Source organism: Suricata suricatta, chromosome 7 (assembly GCF_006229205.1).
Source record: "Suricata suricatta isolate VVHF042 chromosome 7, meerkat_22Aug2017_6uvM2_HiC, whole genome shotgun sequence".
In the NCBI taxonomy this organism is placed as follows: domain Eukaryota; kingdom Metazoa; phylum Chordata; class Mammalia; order Carnivora; family Herpestidae; genus Suricata; species Suricata suricatta.
Genome location: NC_043706.1, coordinates 81,332,664 through 81,357,133, shown reverse-complemented (window position 1 = coordinate 81,357,133; position 24,470 = coordinate 81,332,664). Strand labels below are relative to the sequence as shown.

General features: G+C 35.6%; 1 long non-coding RNA gene across 3 annotated transcripts in view; it reads right to left on the bottom strand.

Moving 5' to 3' along the window:
- The window catches only part of LOC115297005, a 288,338-nt gene that overhangs the window by 122,403 nt on the left and 141,465 nt on the right, over positions 1 to 24,470 (bottom strand). For all 3 annotated transcript variants that reach the window (XR_003911204.1, XR_003911202.1, XR_003911203.1), the window contains one exon: positions 10,269 to 10,361. This is a non-coding gene — a long non-coding RNA (uncharacterized LOC115297005). The remainder of the gene's footprint in view (positions 1 to 10,268; positions 10,362 to 24,470) is intronic.

Sequence of the window (24,470 nt, the reverse complement as noted above, 5' to 3'; positions counted from 1 at the left end):
CTCTAGTGTCATCTACGTTGCTGCAAATGGCAGGATTTCATTCTATTTCATTGTCAAGTAATATTCCAATTAGTATATATGCCATGTCTTCTTTATCCTTCATCAGTCAATGGACATTTCAGCTCTTTCTATAATTTGGCTATTGTTGATAGTGCTGCTATAAACATGAGGGTGCATGTATCCTGTTGAATCAGCATTTTTGTAACCTTTGGATAAATACCGATTAGTACAATTGCTGGGTTATAGGGTAATTCTATTTTTAATTTTTTGAGAAACCTCCATTCTGTTTTCCAGAATAGCTGCACCAGTTTGCATTCCCACCAGTAGTGTCAAAGAGTTCCATTTCCTTCACATCCTCGCCAACATCTGTTGTTGTCTGAGTTGTTAATTTTAGCCCTTCTGATGCTGTGAGGTGGTATTTCATAGTGGTTTTGATTTGCATTTCCCTAATGATGAGTGATGTTGAACATTTTTTCATGTGTCTGCTAGCCACCTGAATATTCTTTGGAAAAGTGTCTATTCATGTCTTTTGTCTTTTCTTCACTGGACTATTTATGCTTTGGGTGTTGAGTTTGATAAGTTATTTATAGATTTTGGATACTAACCCTTTATCTGATATGTTGTTTGCAAATATTTTGTCCTATTCCATCAGTTGCCTTTTAGTTTTGCTGTTTTTTTTTTCCTTTTCTGTGGAGAAACTTATCTTGATGAGGTCCCAATAGTTAATTTTGCTTTTTTTTCCACTTGCTTTCAGAGACATGTCAAGTAAGAATATTCTGCAGCTAAGGTCAAAAAGGTTGTTGCCTGTTTTCCCTTATAGGATTCTGATGGCTTCCTATCTCATGTTTAGGTCTTTCATCTATTTTGAGTTTATTTTTTGATGGCATAAGAAACTGGCCCAGGTTCATTTTTCTTCAGGTTGCTGTCCAGTTTTCCCATAATCATTTACTGAAAAGATTGTCTTTTTTCCATTGGATATTCTTTACTGGTTTGTCAAAGATTAGTTCACCATAAATTTGTGGGTTCATTTCTGGGTTCTCTATTCAGAATAGAGAATGTGTTTTTGTGCCAGGACCATACTGTCTTGATGATTATAGCTTTGTAATACAGGTTGAAGTCTGAAATTCTGAGGTTTCCAGCTTTAGTTTTCTTTCCCAGGATTGCCTTGGCTATTCAAGGTCTTTTTTGATTCCGTACAAATTTTGCAATTGTTTGTTCTAGCTCTGTAAAGGATGCTAGTGGTATTTTGATTGGGATTACATTGAATACATAGATTGTTTTGAATAGTATCAACAGTTTAACAATATTTGCTCTTCCAATCCATGAGCATGGAATGTTTTTCTATTTTTTGGTGTTGTCTTCAGTTGTTGGTTTTTTTTTTTTTCATAAACTTTCAATAGTTTTCAGTGTACAGATTCTTCAAGTCTTTGGTTAGGTTTATTCCTAGACATTTTATGTTTTCTGGCACAATTATGAATGGGATCAATTCCTTGATTTCTTTCTGGTGCTTCATTAATGGTTATATATTGATCTTATGTCTGTGACTTTGCTGAATTCCTGGATCCCTTCTAGCAATGTTTTGATGGAGTCTTTTGAGTTTTTTACACAAAGTATTATGTTATCTGTGAAGAATGAAAGTTGACTTCCTCCTTAACAATTTGAATGCTTTTATTTTTTGTGTTGTCTGATTGCTGAGTCTAGGACTTCCACAACATGTTGAATAACAGAGGTGAGAGTTGTATCCTTATGATTGTAACTCTAATGTATTGATCAAGTATATTACTTGTATCTGTTTTGATTAGGTTCCTGGTTCTGACCTTTTCTTATTCTTTCTTTTGGGATGAATTCCTCCATCTTGGTATTTTGTATAGGTCTCTATCTTCTTCTGTGTGTTAGGAAAACCTGTTAGGTTTCCTGCACCTCAGAGTAATGACTTTATGAAGAAGAGGTCAGATCATGTCCAGGGCTAGCGGCTTCAGGAAGTGTCTCTAGTGTATGCTATAAGGACATTAGTTCTCTGTTATGGATGTTCTATCCCTTAGGTCAGTCCTCTACAGAGTTTGGGAAGTGTTTAGACCTCAGCCAGACTAATGTAAGTTTAAACTAGGTGTGCTCTGGTCTGCTTGTTAAAAGAGATCTGATGCTATTTCAATTGGAGATGAAGCCTTGCAGAATTCTATGGTCAGTAGACGTACTGTGTGCAGGGGTTTGTGCTGGTCTTCTGGGGGAGGGGCCTGATGTGCTGGTTTGCAGGCACCCTTGTCTGAGAAAAGCAGCACTGACAGAGTGCAGAGGTCAGGACTTGGAGTCAGTGGTTTAGGCTGCCAGTGTTAGCACTGTGTTGCTTACAACAGTTAGTATATGCTGAGGAGTTGGGGAGAGAAATGGTACCACCCCGCTCTCTCCTCCCCACGGAAGGTAGTTTGTGTCTGCTGCTGTCCAGAGAGCCCTCTCAGAGAAGTGAACAATCTTGCCTCACGTGTGCCAGTTGTCCCTCATCTTGTTCTTTCACCCTGTCTGTGACAGGGCCATCTGCCTGCCTTGCACTGAAGTGTACCTGGGGGTCTATCCAAGGCAGGCCAGCTGAGCTTTAAATCTCCATGCTTTAGGGACCTGATGTTGTGGAGACCTGGGCTGGTCCTCTGGGGGAGGGTCTCAGTGCACTGGCACTGATGCAGTTTTGTTCCAGAAGCACAGTAGCACCAAAGCACAGGAGAATGGAGTTTGGAATAAAGCACAGCAAAGAGCCAGTGTCAGGTTGGTTGTCCTCAGCAGGTGTCTCTGTGCCTGTACTGAGGAGCAGAGGATGAAAATGGCACTTGCCAGCTATTCTGTCTCCAGAGAGGCAAAGCCACCTCTTCCATATTGCTCCAAGAGGTGGGAAGTGTCTCTCTCAGTGTGTTTCAGAGGACCCCTCAGATCACATCATCTGCCCTGGCCTATCTGCCCACCTTCTCCACAGGAGCATCATAATGCTCATCAGGTCCATACCTGCCTTGCCGTAAACCTCCAAAATTCCAGTCTTTGAGCTCCATTGGTTGTAAAAATCATGAAAATAGCCCCTCTCCTTTTCCCCCATTAATGGGTCTAGGGAAGTTTTTTCCTTGTGTAATCTCTTGTTTGCTTCTCTCTTTCTGTCTGTCTCTCTCACTCTGTGAACATGGCTCTCCCTCCTATGCATCCCCTGTGATCTGTTTCTCCAATTCAATTTTTTTTAAGTTTATTTGGGTATTTTGAGATAAAGAGAGAGCACACATGAGCAATGGAAGAGCAGAGAGGAAGGAAAATGAGAGAATCCCAAGCAGGCTCTTCACTGTCAGCATGAAGACTGACATGGGGCTAGAACTCAGGAACAATGAGATCATAACCTGAGCAGAAACAAAGATTTGGACGCTTAATAATTGAGCACCTCGGGTGCCCCTCCAACTCTAGTTTTATATGCACTTTACAGATGAGAAAATTGGAGCCAGGAAGGACATATAAAATAAATGAACAGAGTAAAGAATAAGTAAATAAATAGAATCAGATCTTTCTGATCTGAGAACCAATGCTCTCAGTCTTGCTGATTCCTGCAAAATATTTACAAATAAGTTGCTATAGCTTAAAAATATTTTTATGTTGATATTCCCTCTTTCTTTTAATGTTTATTTATTTTTGAGAGAAAAGCAAGTGGGGGAGGGGCACAGAGAGGGGAGAGAGGATCTGAAGCAGGATTTTTTGCTGACATTGGTCCCAATGGGGGGCTCCCACACAATGTGGAGCTTGAATGCATGAACCACAAGATTATGACCTGACATGAAGTCAGACACTCAACCAAGTAAGCTACCCAGGCACCCCTGATTCTCCCTTTTAAAGATTTTCCTGTGACATTTATAATTTTTAAATCTTTGTTTCCCCCATAGATTGTCTTCCATTCCACTTGGTCTGTATATACTACTTTGAGGATATATGCCTCAGGTGAAAAATTGTGCTGTTAACAGAGACTGTTACAATATGTTACAGCCTCTGTTACAAACCCTTTGTAAAGACCAACCATGATAATGGCTTTTAAAGTAATTTCATTTCGTTTTAAATTATTATTCAAATATCAGTTATTATTACACCAAAGTTTTTACACCTGTGATGATTAGTTTAATATGTCAACTTGGTTGTTATTTAATAAAACATGAATCTAGGTGTTACTGTGAAGGTATTTTGTACATATGGTTAACATCCACAATTAGTTGACTTTGAGTAAAGGAGAATTTTCCTTATAATGTAAATGAGCCTCACTTATTCACATTTATTAACATTTATTCACATCATTCCTTTAGAACAAAACTGAGGTTTACTGGAGGAAGAAGAAATTCTGCTTTAAGAGTACAGCATAAGATCTTGCCTGACAGTTGCAACCCCCCAGCCTACCCTAAAGCATTCAGACTTGTCAGTTCTGTCAATTGCATAAGGCAGTTCTTTGAAATCTATCTATCTAATTGTTGTCTCTCTGTCTCTATCTCTGTCTCTACCTATATATCCTCTATCAGTCTATCATCTGTCTCTTACTGGTTCTGTTTCTATGGACAACCCTGACTGATACTCTCCTTATCAGCCTAAATATTCCTTGCGTAGCTATGTTCATATGGGTAATTTCATTCCAATTGATCTCAGAGTCAAGGAGTGCACTTTTGGTTTGCAAATAGCATTTGCTAAATAAATCAAATGTTTAAAATAAATGTATTTAAAATATAGAAACCTAGAAAGGAAACAAATTTCTCACAATGGCTTAAGGAAGAAGTTGGGATATTACGAAAATATCAAGATAAAAGTATTTTGTTCCATCTACTCTATAGAAAACAAGTCCAACAAAGTGTCTATTCTGCATAATTTCAAAATAAAATATTTACCCTTAACTGTATTCCTTTATTATCCTTTCATGGTCAAAATTTTAATCTGCTTCTTTTTCTTTCTTTTTTATTTATTTATTTATTTATTCATTCTTTAGAGAATGAGAGAGAGAGAGAGAGAGAGAGAGAGAGAGAGAGAGAGAGAGAGAGAGAGAGAGAGAGAGGCATAGATAGAGCACAAGTGGGGGGAGGGCAGAGAGAGGAGACAGAAAATCCCAGCCAGGTTTTGCATTGCCAGCACAAAGCCTGACTCTGAACTCACAAACTGCAAGATCATGACTGAGTCAAAACCAAGAGTCAGACACTCAACTGACTGAGCCAACCAAGACTCCTTTAATATACTTATTTTTCAAATAATATAGATTTCATAAACACATGTGCTCAGGTTCTTCCTGATACTCGTACCTATTAATCACAGAGTATGATGTATGCAGGTTTTTCAAAATAATCTTTTTATGTGTCTCCAAGTATTGGTAATACATGGAAAATGCTTTTATAATGACAAAAATTCAAAAAAGTATGTAAAGGGTAAAGTAAACATGCATATAAGTGTTTTTTAAATATATACATATATCTCTACCGCTATCCTTCTAGCTCTATCTCTTTGTGTTTGAATGACTAATATTGTCTTTTACATCTACTAAAATTTTGGACTAGTTTAAATGGAAACAATGAACATCAGCATTGGAAAATCCACTTGTTTCTTATAAATATATTTTTTATAATTTTTTGTTCCTAACATTTGTACTTTAAGTCAAAAGTACTTAAGTGAAAGGGATTGTTTTTCTTTCTTTTTTACCCTTCTTCTCTGAAATTGTGTAGGAGGAAGCAAATCACTGCCACTCAATCCCTGACATTAATTCAACAGACATATATTTTGATTTCAGAAGAATTATGGAAACATTCTTTCAAAAGAGAACAATGAGAGAGCATTCTGTGTTTAGCACATTTCCTTTTCCAAGTGGCAATGGAGCGTTATAACAGCAAAGTAAATTGCTTCCTATTTCTATCTGCTTTATAAAAGTGTGACACTGAGCTGAATCACTGAGAACACATCTATACACAGCTAAATTAAAGTTTAATGTGATGGTAGAACTAGGCAGAATTATTTTGTCCTTTAATGTTTTGATGATTAATGATGTATAGATCATTGACTTGCACACAGTAGGGTGACATTCAGAGTACCATTAGGAAACTCAGGTTTTAATTTAACACATTTTTACGAAGGGAATTTTACACAGATTAGACTTGAATTATGGGACATGGCAAGGTATGGTTGTACACTGGAGCACTAGTGACAGGCTTCCTGGGAACATGGTGGGAATGGTATTACTGAGGCCTCACAGTGAGCATGAAGTCACAGAACAGAGTTGTCCTATGAGAGTACCAACAACAGAATATTGACATTGCTCATATTGAGGCAAGGTAAGGACAGAAGTTATTAGATGTGATAAATACCTTCAACATTTTCTCCTAGCCTTCTGATTCCCTGCAATACCATTGAACAAACTTTGAGGACAGAAATCAACAGGGTCTCTGTGATAGCAGGTGTAGGAGTAAGCATCTTTGTGCATGGAACAGGGCAGGGGAGGGTGAACAATAGTTTTAAGGAGAGTGGCAAACCCAATAAGTACGTATGATATATATAAAGTATACGTGCATATACAAACTGGCAGAAACTTTACCAAGTCTGTCTATTTAATGATATGATGTCAGATATAAAGTTCACATTTCTGAGTCACCTGGATACAAATGAAATTATAAGTAGAATGAGTTGATAAATATAGAATGATTATTATTACAATAATAATATCAATGCTTTTAAATACAAATGATGATTAATCCTTACAAGGTACTATATTATGTGCTTAGTGTATATTTTATCTAATTCTCACAATTAGTCTGAAAAATAGATGTTATTAGATTTACTTTACATACACTGGAAGTGGGTTTCAGAGTGTTTAACAAAGTTACTCAATTTCAGTCAAGTAGTAAGTAGTAGAAACAGGTTTTGAAGATTCAAATCAGCATTCTTTATGTGATTTCATTTTGGCTTCCAGGTATGTAAGTTATTTAACAAAGAAAGAAAGAACATTAGATTGAGGACCCAGAATAGTGTCCAAAATTCATGACAGTGATTTCAGCGACTGATATAATCATATTTAATTGAGCCTTTTTCTGCAACTTGAATAAAAGCTATGGAAATTTTTAAAACACTCATGTTGGGCAAATGTTCATATTATAAATTCACAAAACATCATATAATTTCAAAGAGCTCAAAAAAATTAAAATCCATCCATAAATTCTTTCCCAGAAAGAATGCATAGACTATAGAGAAATACCAAGGGTTTATTCCAATGAATTAGTAAATAGAGCCCTCCAGACTTTCAAGTCCTGGTGCCAGATAAGACCATGAAAGCATGACTTCCAAAACTATCAGTTACTGTCCACAGATTTTCAAGATAAAATGCCTAATATGTATTCTTGGAAAGTTCTTTTTTTATATCAAAAATTATTTAGTATACCTTATTCTGCTCATGTGGCTATAACAAATTGCCATAAACTGAATGCCTTAAACAACAAACATTTATTTCTCACAGTTTTTCAGGCTGGAAATATAAGATCAAGGTGTCAGCAGATTTAGTTTTTGGTGAGGGCTCACCTCCTGGTTTCCAGACAGCCATCTTGTCTCCTCACATGATGGAGAGCAAAGAGGGAAAAGCCATTTGTCTCCCATCTTTTCTTACAAGGTCATCATTCCCAGACATGAGAGCTCCACCCTCATGACCTAATTACCTTCTAAAGGCCTCACCTGCAAATATCATTGCATTGTATTTATGAATTTTGGGGTGATAAAAACATTCAGTCCATAGAATATGGAAGATGTTACACCATTACAGGTAAATAAGACAGATATGGTCTCTAAAATTCAAGGAAATTTATAATGGATATGTTGTAAGATTAAAAGAATGTTGATATAGAAAATATGAACAATAGCCTTGTTTAGGTAAGGTGATTAAATAAGTCAATGTGGAGACGGATTTTAAGTTGGAATGGAAATATAAAAGCAGACCATCAAAGGGCTAGCATTAAACATTCTCAAAAGAGGAAATAGTAAAACTCTTAAGCAGAAAAACACTTGGCATATTTTAAGTGAAAGAAGACCAAAGTAGAATGGAGCAAATTAAATGAAAGAGGTATCAGCAAAAGATTAGGATGGAAGGAAGGAAAGCTTAGAGTCAGAGAGCCTTCTTAGTCACTGGGAAGCCATGCTAGAGAATGATATGATCAGTTCTTTTCTTTTTAAAGATCACTGAGTCCTATATTTTAAGTAGATTTTAGAGCTGCAAGAGAGGACACACAAGGATTATATAAGAAGTCATTGAAAAAATACATTAAAAAATGATAGTGGCTTTAACAAGGTTGGAGTCAAAATGGAAAATAATGTATGAATATCATATATGTTTTAGGGGATAGAATGAAAAGGATTTACCAAAGTTGGATATAGAAAGTATGGAAAAGGAATAAGTGGAATATGATCCCCAATTCTCTGGCTTTAGCAGTTTGGTGGACAGTGATGCCATTTACTAAATGAGTATAAGGTTTTGAATAATATGAAAATCCAGTCTTATGTTTTGCACACAATAAGTTTGATATGATTAAGTGGAAATGTCAAGTAGAAATTTGACTATACCAACATGAGTTTCAGAGAAATTGTTTTGGCTTGAGATATATTTTGAAAGTAATCACCAAACAGATGGCCATAAAATTTGGTGAGCAGTGAATATAAAGTGAAAAAATAATGACCCATGACATAATTTGAAGGAACTCTAATATTTAGAGGTCTGATCTAACTTAATAAATCAGTGAGAATATTGAGAAGGAATGGCCAATAAATTAGGGAGAAAACCAGGACTGCATACTGTTGTGAAAGTTAATATGAAAAGTTAAGTAGGAATATATAAAAGGTAAGAGTAAATGTATACAAAGCTACTGAGAAATCAAATGAGATTAGGATAGAAGCATTTCTTTTTGGTGGGAAATATGTAAGTCTTTGGTAGCTTTGACTGAAGAGTTTTTTTGGAATGAGTTGAAGATTAACAGTGATAACAGCATTTGCAAATTAATGAGTTGTCTAGACAATCAATCGTTAGAATTTTTCTATAAAAATGAGAACAAAGAAATGCGTTCTTAGCAAGAGAGATATTTTAACTAAGTTATTTTTTTTTCATTTGTTTAAGTTGAAACAAAGCAGAACATGGATTATAAAACAAGAATGCTCCAGATGACAATTCAAAACAACAAAAATAACAACAAATGTGATGATACAGAAGAAAGGGAATAGGCAAAGGAAGAAGGTTCTTGAGAAGAAAACTAAGGACAGACTTTAGTTATTTAGGCTAAAATACATTGAAAGATCCTTCACTGTTTTCTGACTATATAGTTCAATATTCATATGAAGGAGCAGAGAGAAAAAACTCACTCTGAATCAGGATGTAACGGCAGAGCCTTCGTTTTATCTTCATTACTGTTCTCTGAGTTTTAGAAACTTCTGCTTCCATAAAGTTCACATGACAAATACAAATGATCACTAAAAATGTTTCTCCTTACATGAATAAATAGTATGTTGAAGAGGAAGAATATAATTTCTTTGAAAAACTATCAGAGGTTTTGTAGCTATAATTTAAGAACAAATCAAACTAAAAAAATTAGAACTCATTAAGAATTCTGATAAGCTCTCCAGGCAGGGATGGACATTTGACTTGGGAAAAAGATTTTGTAACCTGTTTATTAGTACTCCAGACTTGTATATTCAACTGCACCCTTTATGTCTATAGTTAGATTAGCATCCAAAAATTAACACATCAAAAATGAACACTTGATTTACCCCTTCCTTACTTCAAATCTGTTTCTCCTTCTGAACTTCTCATCTCTGTATATTCTAATAATGATCTATCTAGTTGAACATGCCAAAATTTATGAGCTATTATTGCCCCCTGCTCTCTTTCCTGCCTTTCCCAGTTGGATACCTCAGCAGGCTGTATTGTCTCCAAATTGAGCATACACAGAGAATCTGTCAGATTCTATTTCCACTATTTATACCCTACTCTAAGCCACTACTCGCTTTTGCCTAAAATAATGGAATCCCCCCGACCTGCTTTTACTTTTGTTGCTTTGTTATCTATCCTCCACAAACCTGTCACAGTGACCTTTTTAAAACAGATCTCAGTTCATGCCAACTCCCTCTTGTAAACTCTCTAATGTTTTCCCATTACCTTAGCATAGGAGGCCTCCATACACCTCTCATTTCCCACTCTTTTGTCTCTCACTTACTACATTTCAGTACATTGTCCTTTAGGTCTCTTGAGTAAGAAAGGTACTTACCCAAGTATTCTCTCTGCAAGAAGGGGTCTTCTTTCAGATCTCAGATCCTCAGTCGTCTTTTGATTATAATGGTCTCAATGGAAATATCCTCAGCTAAAAAGAAATTAAAAGTTATGAAATGACCCAAGAAAGATAAAACACTATGAACAGCAGTAAGTCAAATGTGTTCAATAATGGTAAAAAAAAAGTTTTCTACCAATTACATGTTGCTGTCATATATACAAGCAATAGGTAACTTAGGAAAGTGATGCTAGAGGTATGTGATTCCTTACATTGGTATAAGAAAATAAGACCGGTGTAATACACGGTTTTCAGATGAAGTAGTATCTAGGTAGGCCCCATAATTTAACTATGTTATTCATATTATTTGTTAGATTTTTTAATTATCGTCAAGGAGTATAGTAAATGAACTTTATTATAGTAAATGAAATTTATAGTAATGAAACAATATTGCTTTATTGTTATTTTCATGTTATTTTAGACTGCAAGTTTGACTTTTCAAATGAAATAGCTGATAATTGATTATTATTATTATACAAAATTTTAGCATTTAACTACAACTTAAAATCTTAATTTTGTTGGCAGAATTTTAATACTTGGGCTATTAGAAAGCTGACAAAGCGAGAGAGAAATAAAGAGAGATGATGATGATATACAATTACATATTGTGAAGGTTTAGCAAGACTCCAAAATCATTTTTCTAACATTTTCACCACTGACCATATTTGAGTGTCTTCCACAAATGTACTCTTAATCAACTAAAGGAAGTGACAAAGAACTTTACTACTAAAACATACTTTGATTCTGATTATTTCCATCCTTTGGCCAAAATTCTACCAGTTACATAATTCCAAAGACTTTAACTTTAGATTTAGTATTTGAATAAATTGTTATATACTTAACACACACACACACACACACACACACACACACACACACACACACACACCACAGATATTCAGAGCCCAACGTGAATATATATATTCAGAGCCCAGTGTGGGGCTTGAATCCACAAACTCTGAGTTCATGACCTAAGTGGAAGTCAAACACTGAAGTTAATTTATTTATGTTGAGAGAAGGTGCCCATACATTAGTGGAAGCGGGGCAGCAAGAGGAATGAGAGAATCCCAAGCAGACTCCACGCTATCAGTGCACAGCTTTATGCAAGGCTCAATTCCATGAACCTTGAGATCATGACCTAAGCCAAAACTAAGAGTTGGATAATTAACCATGTAGGCCACCCAGGTTTCCCTAGAATTGTTTTTTTCCTGCTTTTACTCAATAAACATTGATCATGCATTAGATATTTTTTATAAGGGCTTTCCAACTTCATTTACTGTTTTTACCTAATTTACTCTTCTTCTCCATATTATTTTAAAGTTCTCTGCATTTAATCAGCTGATGTTTATGATTATCTATCTGTTCATTTATCTATCTATCTATCTATCTATCTATCTATCTATCTATCTATCTACCTACCTATCTATCGTCAGTCCTAGATTGTTTTTTCTATGATCATGAGGTATATGCTGAAACTCAAACAATAAAGATACATAAAAGTTCAGTTTCCTTATGACTATTTTCATTTCATCTGAAATCTATAATATTTATCAGACAAAACAATGGAACCAATGTCATCTAGATTCCTGCCAAAAATCACAGACTCCAAAGTTGCTTCCTGGTTCCCTATTATGTCATTTACTCCTTTGTGAATCATTTTCTCTCTCCCCATTATGTTTGGGGTATTTTTTTAAGTTTATTTATTTTGAGAGAGAAAGAGACAGACAGAGAGAACAACCCAGGGAGTGGAAGAGAGAGGGAGAGAGAGAGAATCCCAAGCAGACTCCACACTGTCAGCACAGAGCCTGACATGGGGTTGGAAGCCACAAACTATGAGATTATAACCTCAGCAGAAATCGAGAGATGATTAACTGACTGAGTCACCCAGGTATGCCTGTTTGGGGTATTTGATAAGCATCAGTTTACTCTGAGAAGAGTCCAAGGCCATGTTTTATGGAATCTGACATGCATTCTAATAGGACTTGTCAGGTATAACCATAAACAGTGAGGCAAAAATCACTAAAAAGAGTATCTTGTACCCAGAGCTAGCATATATTTTCTTATTCTTCAACACTTCCTCTCCACAAAATATGGGTTTATAAAGTATTAGATATTATGATTACTGTTGTGGACTTCTGATAAACAGAATTTCCTTTTTTCCATGCTACATCTATGTTCTCTAGTTCTGTTTGCAAATTTTTATAAGTCATTTTTGAAAAACTATCGACTTTATCTTATGTTCAAAAATTTTATACATAATATTTTCCTTTAGGCATTATATATCTTAAGCAAACCCATAGACACTACCAAGGACTTTTACTTTTGCTTATATAGGTGACAACTTTGTCTCATTTACCAAACATATACTTGGCTCTTACAGAAGAGTAGATGTAATACACAGCCTTTTGGTTATTAAAACTTCCATATCTATCAGTTTTAGTATGAAATATCACATAAAAGTAATGTTCAATGTGGCTTCATTTTATAATACTTTCTGGTCACTTCTTTAGCAAATTGCCACCAAACTAATGAGCTCCTGATTTACTGTGGGTACTGAAGACATCAAATCCTGAGAATATGCTGTTAGCCATTTAATCATCTCACAACTTCCTATTTTATTATATCAGCAGAAGAGAACTTTTTTCTTTCGACCATTGTTAAAACAATTACCTCTAAATAGCAATAGAGCATTTTTGTTTTCCAATGTTGATCAGCTTACAATACATTCCTATAATAAAGTTTGGAAGTTTTATTTTAAAAACTTACACTTAGAAAATACTTTAAATGACTCTCTTTCATTGATGTTTTACCTCTCAATTGTGAATGGTGCTCTGATTTGTTTTAATTGATGATGAAGGACCATAAATAAGGACATATGTTAAATTTACATGGACCCTGAATTGTATCTCTATGGGGAATCCTAAAAGAAATTCACATATATTGATTTGGCTTTAATACACATGTCATAAATCATCATATTTATCATAGCATTTGCAATTATGCAATGTCTTATATGTCATCAACATGTGAAACTTGCAGCAAAAAATTGAACCACACATTTAACTAGTCATCTGACAAGTGTATGTGTTCCATTTCAGCAAAACTTTGGGTATGACAATTTTCAATAACTTACACCATATAAGATATATTCAAGGTCTATCTGACTGTTAGTCAGAATTTATAAAACATATAGGTAAAACCACATAGTCAATGCATGAAACTAAATATATGTACATAAGCCTACGTAAAAGTACTAGAATAAATATATATAAAGTAACTTTGTGTGTTTAAATAAAAACAGATTTTTCCTGGGGTGAAGAGTAGTATATTCAGTTTTCAATAAAGCACACTTTGACTTCGTGAGAACCATTTATCAGCCTGTGCCTTCAGGTCAAAGCCCACGGCAGAGTCAGGATGTCCTTGCAGAGAGAAACCTTGAGTGGTAGAGGCTGATTATTTGCCCCAAGAACTTGAGGAGAAAAAATGTTGACTTAGAAAATAAAACTTCTTATTCTGCTCACAGTCTTATTTGGAGATAAATTTAACTATAAATAAATTAATAATCATTTTTAAAATCCCAAACCTGGTTTTCATACTTGGCTTCTAGAAGATTTCATAATAAGTTCAGCCTTAGTCACAACCTATTTAGATAATATGTCTGGTTAGTAAGGACTTGAAATTAAGTGGTCCAATCTGGTTAATTCTGTTGTATTTTGGGTAATAATGGAACCTGTTCTTACTCACTGTGTGTCTTTCACAGCAAAACATAATGCTCACATCTGTTTCTGAGTGAAAGAAAAATGTACATCCTATCACTAATTGCGTTGGAGGCGTTTGCATGATCCTTTCTCAAGGAGGTTAAGAAGAAATTCTTACATTGGATGTGAGATTAGATTATAGATTATCATACAGGTTCCTTCTAAATTCAAGAAACTACAATTCCATGGAAGTACTTGTAAGCAAAGGAAGACCAAAGTACATCTAAACCGGGCTACTTCAATAGCTTTTGAGATTATTCTGTTGGAATAGTGATTCAGGAAAGCATCTAAAGAAAGGGCACACTATATCCACTAGATAAGAGGACCTCAAATTGACTAATACATTACAATTAATCAATTAGCATACTCCCTTACACCTACACTTATGATGATCCCTTTTTTCCAATGTTTTCTATCATTTCCAATGTGCTTTATTATACTAAATTCTTAAGCCTCTTTGACTCTTAAGTTTGTACTGATTTATTTTACAAATACATATTAATGAATAGAAAACAGACAATTTTCATTGCAGAAATAGTGCAGTAGCTTGTGTTGGACGAACTCTCCCACAAATAACAATTTGAAGCTCTGAAAAACAGAAACAAAACATCTCTTTGAAGAAACTTTCCTTTTGGAAAGATTTATAAGGATTACTAAAAAGCATTAGCTGCGAGGCTGAAAATGCTGAGCAGAAATTTAAGCTGTTAATCAATGAAGGAGAGACGGAATTTGAGCTCGAGACTTGCCAATGTATAGGCAACTGTTGAACACTTCATGCTTTCTATGGTAGGCCCACTTTTGGAATAGAGATAATAATCCAGAAGCATTTTCTCTTGGCCAGAGAGTAAAGCCAAGCATACCTGAACCAGCAAAGCAGAGAATACCACAATTTTCCAAATTCAAGGTAATCAGCTATTATCTTATTATATCTTAGGACAAAAAAATCATTATATTTCAGAACACAATAATAATAATAATAATATATCATTTAAAATGGATTATCCAGGGGCACCTGGGTGGTTCAGTTGGTCAAGCATCTGACTTCAGCTCAGATCATGATCTAGAGGTTTGTGGGTTTGAGCCCCACGTCGGGCTCTGGGCTCATAGCTCAGAGCCTGGAATCTGCTTGGGATTCTGTGTCTCCTTCTCTCTGACCCCCCAAATAAGCATCAAAAAATTAACATGGTTCATCCATAATTTCCACTGCACAATCAAAAGCTACTTGGCATTAAAAAAAAGGAAATTTATCCCCCAATTTAGAGAAATTTGTAGTTAGTAAAAATGACTCACATTGACCCATGCATTGTTAGTAGAAGGAAAGGGGTTTATGCAGTTAAATAAATATGTTCAAGCAATTAAAGAAAAAGTCTAAACATATGAATGGATCAGAAATATCAATAAGAAAGGGAAATTACTAAAAAGAATCAAATAGAAAGTTTAGAACTAAAATACACAACATCTGACATAGAAAAGTCACTGTAGGGGTTAGCAGTAAACTAAATGTTGCTGAAAATAAAATATGTCAGTGAACTTGAAGACAAATTAATAGGCCTTTTACACTCAGAAGAAAAGAGGATAAAAACAAGGTTTATAAAAATGGCTATAGAGACACTGTTTCTGTGACTGAAGAGTAAGTGACTAGCAAATAACACTCTTGGGGATATCAACTGTAAACTTGATTTTTAAAAAATCTAAGGGTGAAAATAAGCAAAAATATTTTGAAAAGAAGTTAAGAGTTGGAGGAAGCAACAAGGTATGCATTGATATTCCAGGTTTCATTCTTTGTCCCTTCCTTCCTTTCATCCTTCCCTACTTTCTTTCTTTCTTTTCACTGACAGCAACAATCAAGACAGGGACTTCTGGTAGCTTAAACTCTAATAGAAAATCCAGTATGTTTCTAGAAGGAGAAACCTGGACACCTAAAGCTTCCAAAGAAGGATAAGCAAATCAGAAAGGATAGAGTCAGGGAAGAGAAATGCAAATCAGGGTATACATTCTGCCCAGGTATCTGAATGACCCCTAAACTTGGTATTAATAGGCAAATAAAATAAAATTAAATTATTAACTATGTACAAAAAATTTTAAAAGGAGGAAAGAAGTTACAAAGAAAGAAAAAGCAAAGAAAACTGACAGAAAACAAATAACTAAATGCACCTAAATCTAATCATATCAATAATTATATTAGATGTTAATATTCTAACCACTTTGATTAAAAAATTGAGATTATAATAACAGATAAGAAACAAAAGCAACTCCTGAGCTTCTAGGTAGATCCACATAAAAGTAGTTGTGTAGTAACTAATGTCTTATAATTTCCAAAACTAGAAAATAACTGAATATAAATAGAAAAATCAAATAACAACGTGGTGGAACACACTCCTACCTAACCTCCACTCCACCTTAATTATTTTTGTAAGCAGAGACATAGGTGGGATGCTAGTGAAGGAGTGTGAAGAAGTATGGGAAGAACCACCAAAAAGATTAAAGACTTCCTAAATTTCAAATTTTTAAAAATGCAATGGGACAATCAGAGCATGGTATACATTTACATTTTTTTTCAAATGGTCAAAAACCTTATGTAAATCATTTACCTCATAATTTCCAAAGATAGTTTCTTTAATGTAAAGAATCAGTTGAAATAGAAAGAATCAGCAGAAAGGGGAAAATTTGTTTTAAAGGGATACTGTTATGAAAAAATGGCTTCCGGGAAAGAAAACATGCTAAGTAAAGGAAAAAGGTAATGTTTTATGTGGTAATTAAATGGTGAAGTGGAAAAGAAAAAGTAATTGTTGACATTAAGCTAGGAATTTGGTAAAACACCTCAATGTAAAAGAAAATGAATAGAAATAAAGTTCATTGCAGAAAATAAGAACCTGAAATTCACTCGAATCAATTTTAAAGGTTACACAGTTGACTTACAACTCAACATGGGTAGCACTGTGTGGGTCCACTTACATGCAGAATTTTTTAAATAAATATATTGGAAATTTTTTTGGAAATGCACAAAACTTGAAAAAAAATTTCAGGTGAACTGCATAGCCTAGAAATACCGAAAAAGAAGGAGGAAGAGAAGGAGGAGGAGAAAGAAGCTAGGTATTATTTTAAGAATATAGTATATAACACATGTAACATACAACATATCCCTTAATCTATTGTTTATGTTATTAGTAAGTCTTCTGGTCAATAGTAAGTTATTAGTAGTTAAGTTTTGGGGGAGTTAAAAGTTATATGTGGATTTTCCACTGCATGAAGGGATTGGCACCCCTAAACACCACATTGTTTAAGGGTCAGCTGCATACTCAAACAAGCATGAAAACTACCTTGAATCAGATTCAAAATCTAAGATGAAATAGACATGCATAGAAATAAATAAAAGATAGCAACAACAACAATCAATTTAAGGAAGAGATAGAAGAAGACATATTTAACTCAGAAAACACACAAAAAAGTAAATAACATCTTTCCCAAGAGAAAAAAGGATACATGTGAAAATTTAATTAGGGACATTGAAGAAAGACAGGAAAAGTATCTAGATTACAAAGTTGGTGTAAGTTAATATAAAAGGGTGAAAAAGAAAGAAGTAGAAATGCAAGACAAGCACAGAAAGAATACTAGTCATGTTACCTCAGAATTCCTGATTACAAACAGCAATGACGAAAACAATGGAGCAGAACTAACATTTAAATCTAGAATGCAAAACAACTCTCTGGAAATAGGAAAGTCTGGACATAAATATACATTAAAAAAGCTTACCAGGTTTTTGGAATGTTAACACAAAACAATACTTAGATTTGGGGTGCCTGGGTAGCTCAGTTGGTTAAGTGTCCCATTATGGCTCAGGTGATGATCTCATGCTTCCTGAGTTCAATCCCCGCACTGGGCTCTGTGGTAACAGCCTGGAGCCTGGAGCCTGAGTCAGATTCTGTGTGTGTGTCCCTCTCTGCCCCTTCTCTGCTCATGCTCTCTTTCTCTCTCTCTCCCAAAAATAAGTAAATATTTGGGGTGCCTGGGTGGCTCAGTCAGTTAAGTGTCTGACTTAGGCTCAGGTCATGATCTTGCAGTCACTGAGTTCAAGCCCTGCTTCAGACTCTGTGCTAATAGCTCAGATCCTGGAGCCTGCTTCAGATTCTGTGTCTCCCCCTCTCTCACTTAAACTCTGTCTTGCTCTCTCTCTAAAATATTTAAAAATTTAAAAAAATAAATAAAAATTTAACAATAAAAATAAGACTGATACCTAACATAATAAAACTACTAGATTTCAAAAGTAAACTAAAATCTTCAAAGTTTAAGGACAAAATGATCAAATGACACATAAAACTTCAATTAGTAACTTTATTTTTTTAGGTTATAAGTAGGATTATGCCAACACATTTATTTATATAAAATAAACAAAGTTGTTAAAAATCACAATTTACAAAACAATATATAAATGTTTAATTTAAAAGTCTCCCCACAATAAAACAAAACCCCTGACCTAGAAGATTTTCCTTATAAATTGCTCAAAACTTTTAAGAGAAAAATAATACCAATTTTACACAAATTCTCTCAGCACCTATAAACTAGGAAAAATTTCCTAATCATTTCTATGAGTCTATCATACTCCTGACCAAATAACTGACAAGAACATTACAATAAATAATATTATATATCTCTTATAAGCATAGATGCAAAACTTTAAGACCAACATACAAAGCCAGACAACAATGGAGTAAAAGAGAAGTACTTTTTTCTTTTTAACTCAAATTGTGAACCAAAGATTTTACATCCAGCTAGGCTCTCCTTCAAATATTGACTTTAATTATTGAAAACAATTATCAACATATAAGTAAGGAAGAGATTTTATAGCCATTAACCCGTCTTCAGACATCTACTTAGAGGATAAGTTGCTATATTTCACCCATCTTTACCAATGTAAAAACAAACAACTTTGCATTTGTTTATCCTCTGTATTTCTTCTTTTCTATTTCATTGATATCTGACCCAATTTCTTGTCATTTGTGAGGTCAAGATGGAGTTACTCATGTCAAGCAAAATGTATGTTGGGCAATGATAGAAACAGCCAGTGCAGTTGCAACTAAGACCAGATATCACCAAAACCAGCACAGACTGACAACACGCTGAATTCATGACCAGCAGAACCAGAGGAGGTCTACAAAGGCCTAAGACTGATTAAAATCTTTTAAACAGGGAGAATTTTTGAAGCAAACTATCAGGCTCTCCCCATGTTGACCCCTTTACATCTGACCATTTCAAAATGGTGACTGCTGCCAAAGGCTCTGCCCAGTTGATCTCTGAAGAGATCAGAGATTCTCCACTGCTTGAACATAATAAGCAGCATGAGTCCAGAGCTGACCTGGACAAGACTGAGGCCTGCATCTCCATAGACTGCCCATGGACTGCAAGTTTGGTTTGTTAACCTCCTACCCCTTGTTGTACTTGTTTGTTGGTGTAACTTTGTGTTGTGCTTTGGTTTGTATGATGTGGAGGAAGCCAAGTTAGATGTGTAGTGAAATGTCATTGAGTTTGGAATCCTGAACCTGCTTTATAATTATGTGAACCTTGCTCTATGATTCAATAAAGCTGACCTGGAAAGACACAACTTGTGTATGTGTCCTCATAATATGCTTGCAATATCACTTTGTTTTTATTGGTTTTATTCCCTAATTTCTTAATATGGACTTTGAATTCATTAATATTCAACTTTTAAAATTTTCTAATATAAATGTCTTAATGTAACCACTTCCCCTCAAATATTGGCATTTTCAATCTTATAAGTCTATATGTAGAATTTTATTACTATTCAATTTTAAAATTATCATTGTTAATTTTCATTAAAATTTCTCCTTTAAACATAGTTATTTATTAATATCCTTAAATTATCCAATACGTGGTGACTTCAATGTATTTTTTAGGCCTCTATAATGATTGTGCTCTATTTTGGGAATGCTGTATTTTCTATTAACTATTTACTTGCTTATTAACTATTTACTTGCTTATTGAGAGCTGTTATTTGAATGGTCATTCAAATATTTACTTGCTTATTAACTATTAGCTATTTACTTGCTTATTGAGAGCTGTTATAGAATGGCATTGGCTAGTCGAATAGACTTTGAAGTCTAAATGATAGATTTAAATTTTTATTCTGTCACTTAATAGTTACATACCTTTTAATCATCTCTTCCTCGAGTTATTTATCTCTAAAGTGTATATAGCAGAAGTCCCCAAATTATAGGTTATTTGTGACAACCTAATGACTTAATATATGCAAAGAATTTTGAATTTTCTTGCATATATAAACTATATAAAATGTAAGAACTATATAAAATGTACATAATTAATAACTGATGTGATACCAATTTTGTAGCTATGTTTAATTTTTAACCATTTCATGTATATTTCTGTACATACTTAGTACATCCAGCTTGATAATTGCAGCTTTAAATTAATCTTTTTCATCACTGTTTTTTTCTGTTATTTCCGTGTTTAAAAGGCAGTGTTAAAATCACCCACACTTGTGATGGATTTATACATGCATCAAGAAACAAATATATTTTAATTTATATAAACAGGATAGGAAAAGGTGTCAAAATCATTTTGCAAGACTGAGATAATATTATCAAATTATTTGCTAGGAGCCAAGATGGCAGGGAGGAAAGGAGCTCTGTAAACTTTGTCCGCCCCATTGAACTGAGGACATTACTCTCATCTGCCAGAGTTGAAGGAGACTCCAGAAAGAAGACAACCTCAAAGATGCCTGTGTGAGTGAGTAAGAACTGGGGAGATTGGAAAATGGGCCAGCCCGAGAAGGGCAGGGGAGGTGGGAGCCCCAGCCCAAGAGAGGGAAAGCTCACAGAGCCCCTGAGAGACAAAGGGAACAGAAAGAGAAACTGAACACCTCATAGTACTGCCTCTAGAGAAGAGATAAAGAGCATTTAACCCCGCACGGAGAGAAAAACTCTCACTCCGTATATAACCATTGGGCAGCCCAAATCCTGAACCCGGGTGGCACAAGGGAAAAAACAGCCTCCATCCCAGCGCATCCCAGCAGGGAGTCAGCAGCCTCCTCTAGGTGCCCTGGTTGGGCGCACTTCGGCCTTGGCTGCCGGAGCCAGAGCACACACCTCATTTCCACAGCACATCTTGCCTCCAGCACTGGCCATGTGAATCTCAAATCCAGGGTGCCAACAGAAAAAACATACCCCCACCCTGCACGATCCCAGCAGGGAGTTGGGGGCAGCAAAGGCGGGGGTGTGCCCTTCAGCTGCAGCTGCGGGAGCCTGCACCTCATCTCTGGCAGTGCCTGCGCCTCAGGCAGCTCAGCACAAATCCTGTCAGCACCAAGAGAAACGGCTCCCTCCCCGTACGCAATCCTGGTGAAGAAGCCAGATGCTGAAGCAAGTACATCTCATCTGTGGGAGCATAAAAGTGCATGGACTAGGATTTTGAAACGAGGCGGGCCTGGAAAATAGAGCTTGGCTCAGCTGTGGCACAAGGAGGTCAGACTCATTAGAGTGGCCTGCAGCACTTAGATTCAGCAGAGCTAGGAGCCTTGCCATTCATCCTCCACAACCACCAAGGTGGGGCCTCCAAGAGCAGCCCCCAAGACCTACATACACCAAACCACACCTATCTGCAAGGGAGACCTGCTTTTTTTTGTACTTATTTTTTATTATTACCTTTTTTACTTTACATTTTTTTAAATTTTTACTCCTTAATTTCCTTTTTCCTTTCTCCCTCATTTTCTTTCTTTTTTTTTTCCTCTTGCCATCCAGATATATTCTCTGATATCTCACTGTTATCTCTCCCCTCAACTGGTTATACACTTTTAGACTGTCCATTGTCCTTTGTTGTCTCTGTCCCCTTTATTTTTTTCTTCTCCTCTTTTCTTCTCTTTCCTCTCGCTTGTCTTATCTTCCTTTCCCCCTTCTAATTTGTTTGATTTGTCTGTGCGTTTGTGTGCTTCTGATCCCTGTGTGTTTGTCTGTCTGTTTTCCTTTTCAGGGCTACCCCAAGAAACAAGCCAAAGTGTGCATGACGGTGAGTCCCAAATATAGCTAAGTAGGGATATAAAATAATCAAAGTCACAACAAGAGAAACTGAGAGACACCATTAAAAGAATATTTCCTGAAATGACAGGCCCTGGACAGTCAAGAAGCCTCCTTTAACACAGCAATAATAACAGGTACACAGTGCACCACAAGCTTTTTAAAACTGAGAAGAGAGAGAAAACTAGCCAAAATGGCAAAATGAAGGATCTCTCCCCTGAAGAATCTCCAGGAAGAAGTCACAGCCATAGAACTGCTAAAAACAGATCTAAACAACATAACTGAACAAGAATTTAAGAAACTTGTCATAAAATTAATTGCTGGGGTTGAAAACAGCATCAGAGAGTAACTGAGACAATGACTAAGGACTTTGAACATAGGTGTAATGAGTTAAAAAAGGCTATAAATGAGGTGAAAAATAAAATGGAGGCAGCCACCTCAAGGACTGAAGAGGCAGGGAGAAGAATAGGTGAATTAGGAGACAGTTATAGCAACAGAAGAAGCCATAAAAAAAGAGAGAGAGAGAAAGAGAGAGAGAGAGAGAGAGAGAGAGAGAGAGAGAGAGAGAGAGAGAGAGAGAGATTGGTCCAGGAGCAGGAAAAGAGAATTCGAGACCTGAGTGATACAATCAAATGAAACAACATCCAGATCATAGGAATTCCTGAAGAGAAAGAAAGAGAGAGAGAGATCCTGAAGGAATACTAGACCAAATTATAACTGAGAATTTCCCAAACCTGGGGAAAGAATAGATATTCAAATTCAAGAGGCACAAAGAAACCCTTAAGACGTAATTTGAATCGACCTTCACATGACATATCATAGTGAAACTGGCAAAATATAGAGAATTCTGAAATAGAAAGACTTCCAAACTCATTCTACAAAGCCAGCATCACCTTGATACCTAAACCAGACAGGGACCCAGCAAAAATAGGGAACTAGACACCAATATCCTAAATGAATACAGATGCAAAAATACTCAAGATACTGGCAAATCGAATTCAACAGCATATAAAAAAAATTATCCACCATGATCAAATGGGATTCATTTATGGGTTACAGGGCTAGTTCAATATACTCAGATCTATCAATGTGATACATTTTGTTAACAAAAGAAAAGATAAAAACCATATGATCCTGTCCATAGATGCAAAAAAGCATTTGACAAAATACAGCACCCTTTCTTAATAAAAACCCTAGAGAAAGTTGGAGTAGAAGGAACTTACCTAAACATTATAAAAGTAGTTTATGAAAAGCCCACAGCTAATATTATCCTCAATGAGGAAAAACTGAGAGCTTTTCCTCTGAGATCAGGAACACGACAGGGGTGTCCGCTCTCACCACTGCTGTTTAACATAGTGCTGGAAGTCCTAGCATCAGCAATCAGACAACAAAAGGAAATAAAAGGCATCAGAATTGGCAAAGGAGAAATCAAACTTTCACTTTTCACAGATGACATGATACTCTACATGGAAAACCCAGCAGACTTGACCAGAAACCTTTTAGAACTGATCAATGAATTCAGTAAAGTTGCAGGGTACATAAATCGGTTGCATTCCTATACATCAATAATGGAGCAGCAGAAAGAGAAATCAAGAAACTGATCCCATTCATAATTGCACAAAAAAACATAAAATACCTAGGAGTAAACCTAACCAAGGATGTAAAAGACCTATATGATGAAAACTATAGAAAACTTAAGAAAGAGATCAAAGAAGACACCAAGAAATGGAAAAACATTCCATGCTCATGGATCAGAAGAATAAACATTGTGAAAATGTCATTACTACCCAAAGCAATCTACACATTCAATGCGATCCCCATCAAAATTGCACCAACGTTCTTCTCAAAGCTAGAACAAGCTATACTCAAATTTGTTTGGAACCACAAAAGACCCCCAATAGCCAAAGTAATATTGAAGATGAAAACCAAAATGGGAGGCATCACAATCCCAGACTGTAGCCTCTACTACAAAGCTGTCATCATCAAGACAGTATGGTATTGGCACAAAAACAGACACGTAGACCATTGGAATAGAATAGAGAACCCAGAACTGGGCCCACAGATGTACAGCCAATTGCTTTTTGACAAAGCAAGAAAGAGTATCCAATTGAAAAAAGACTGCCTCTTTAGCAGGTGGTGCTGGGAGGACTGGACAGCAACATGCAGAAGAATGAAACTAGACCACTTTCTTACACCATACACAAAAATTAACTCAAAATGGCTGAAGGACCTGAATATGAGACAGGAAACCATCAAAACCCTCAAGGAGGATGTAGGAAACATCTCCTACTTGACACATCCTCAAAGGCAAGGGAAATTAAAGCAAAACTGAACACTTG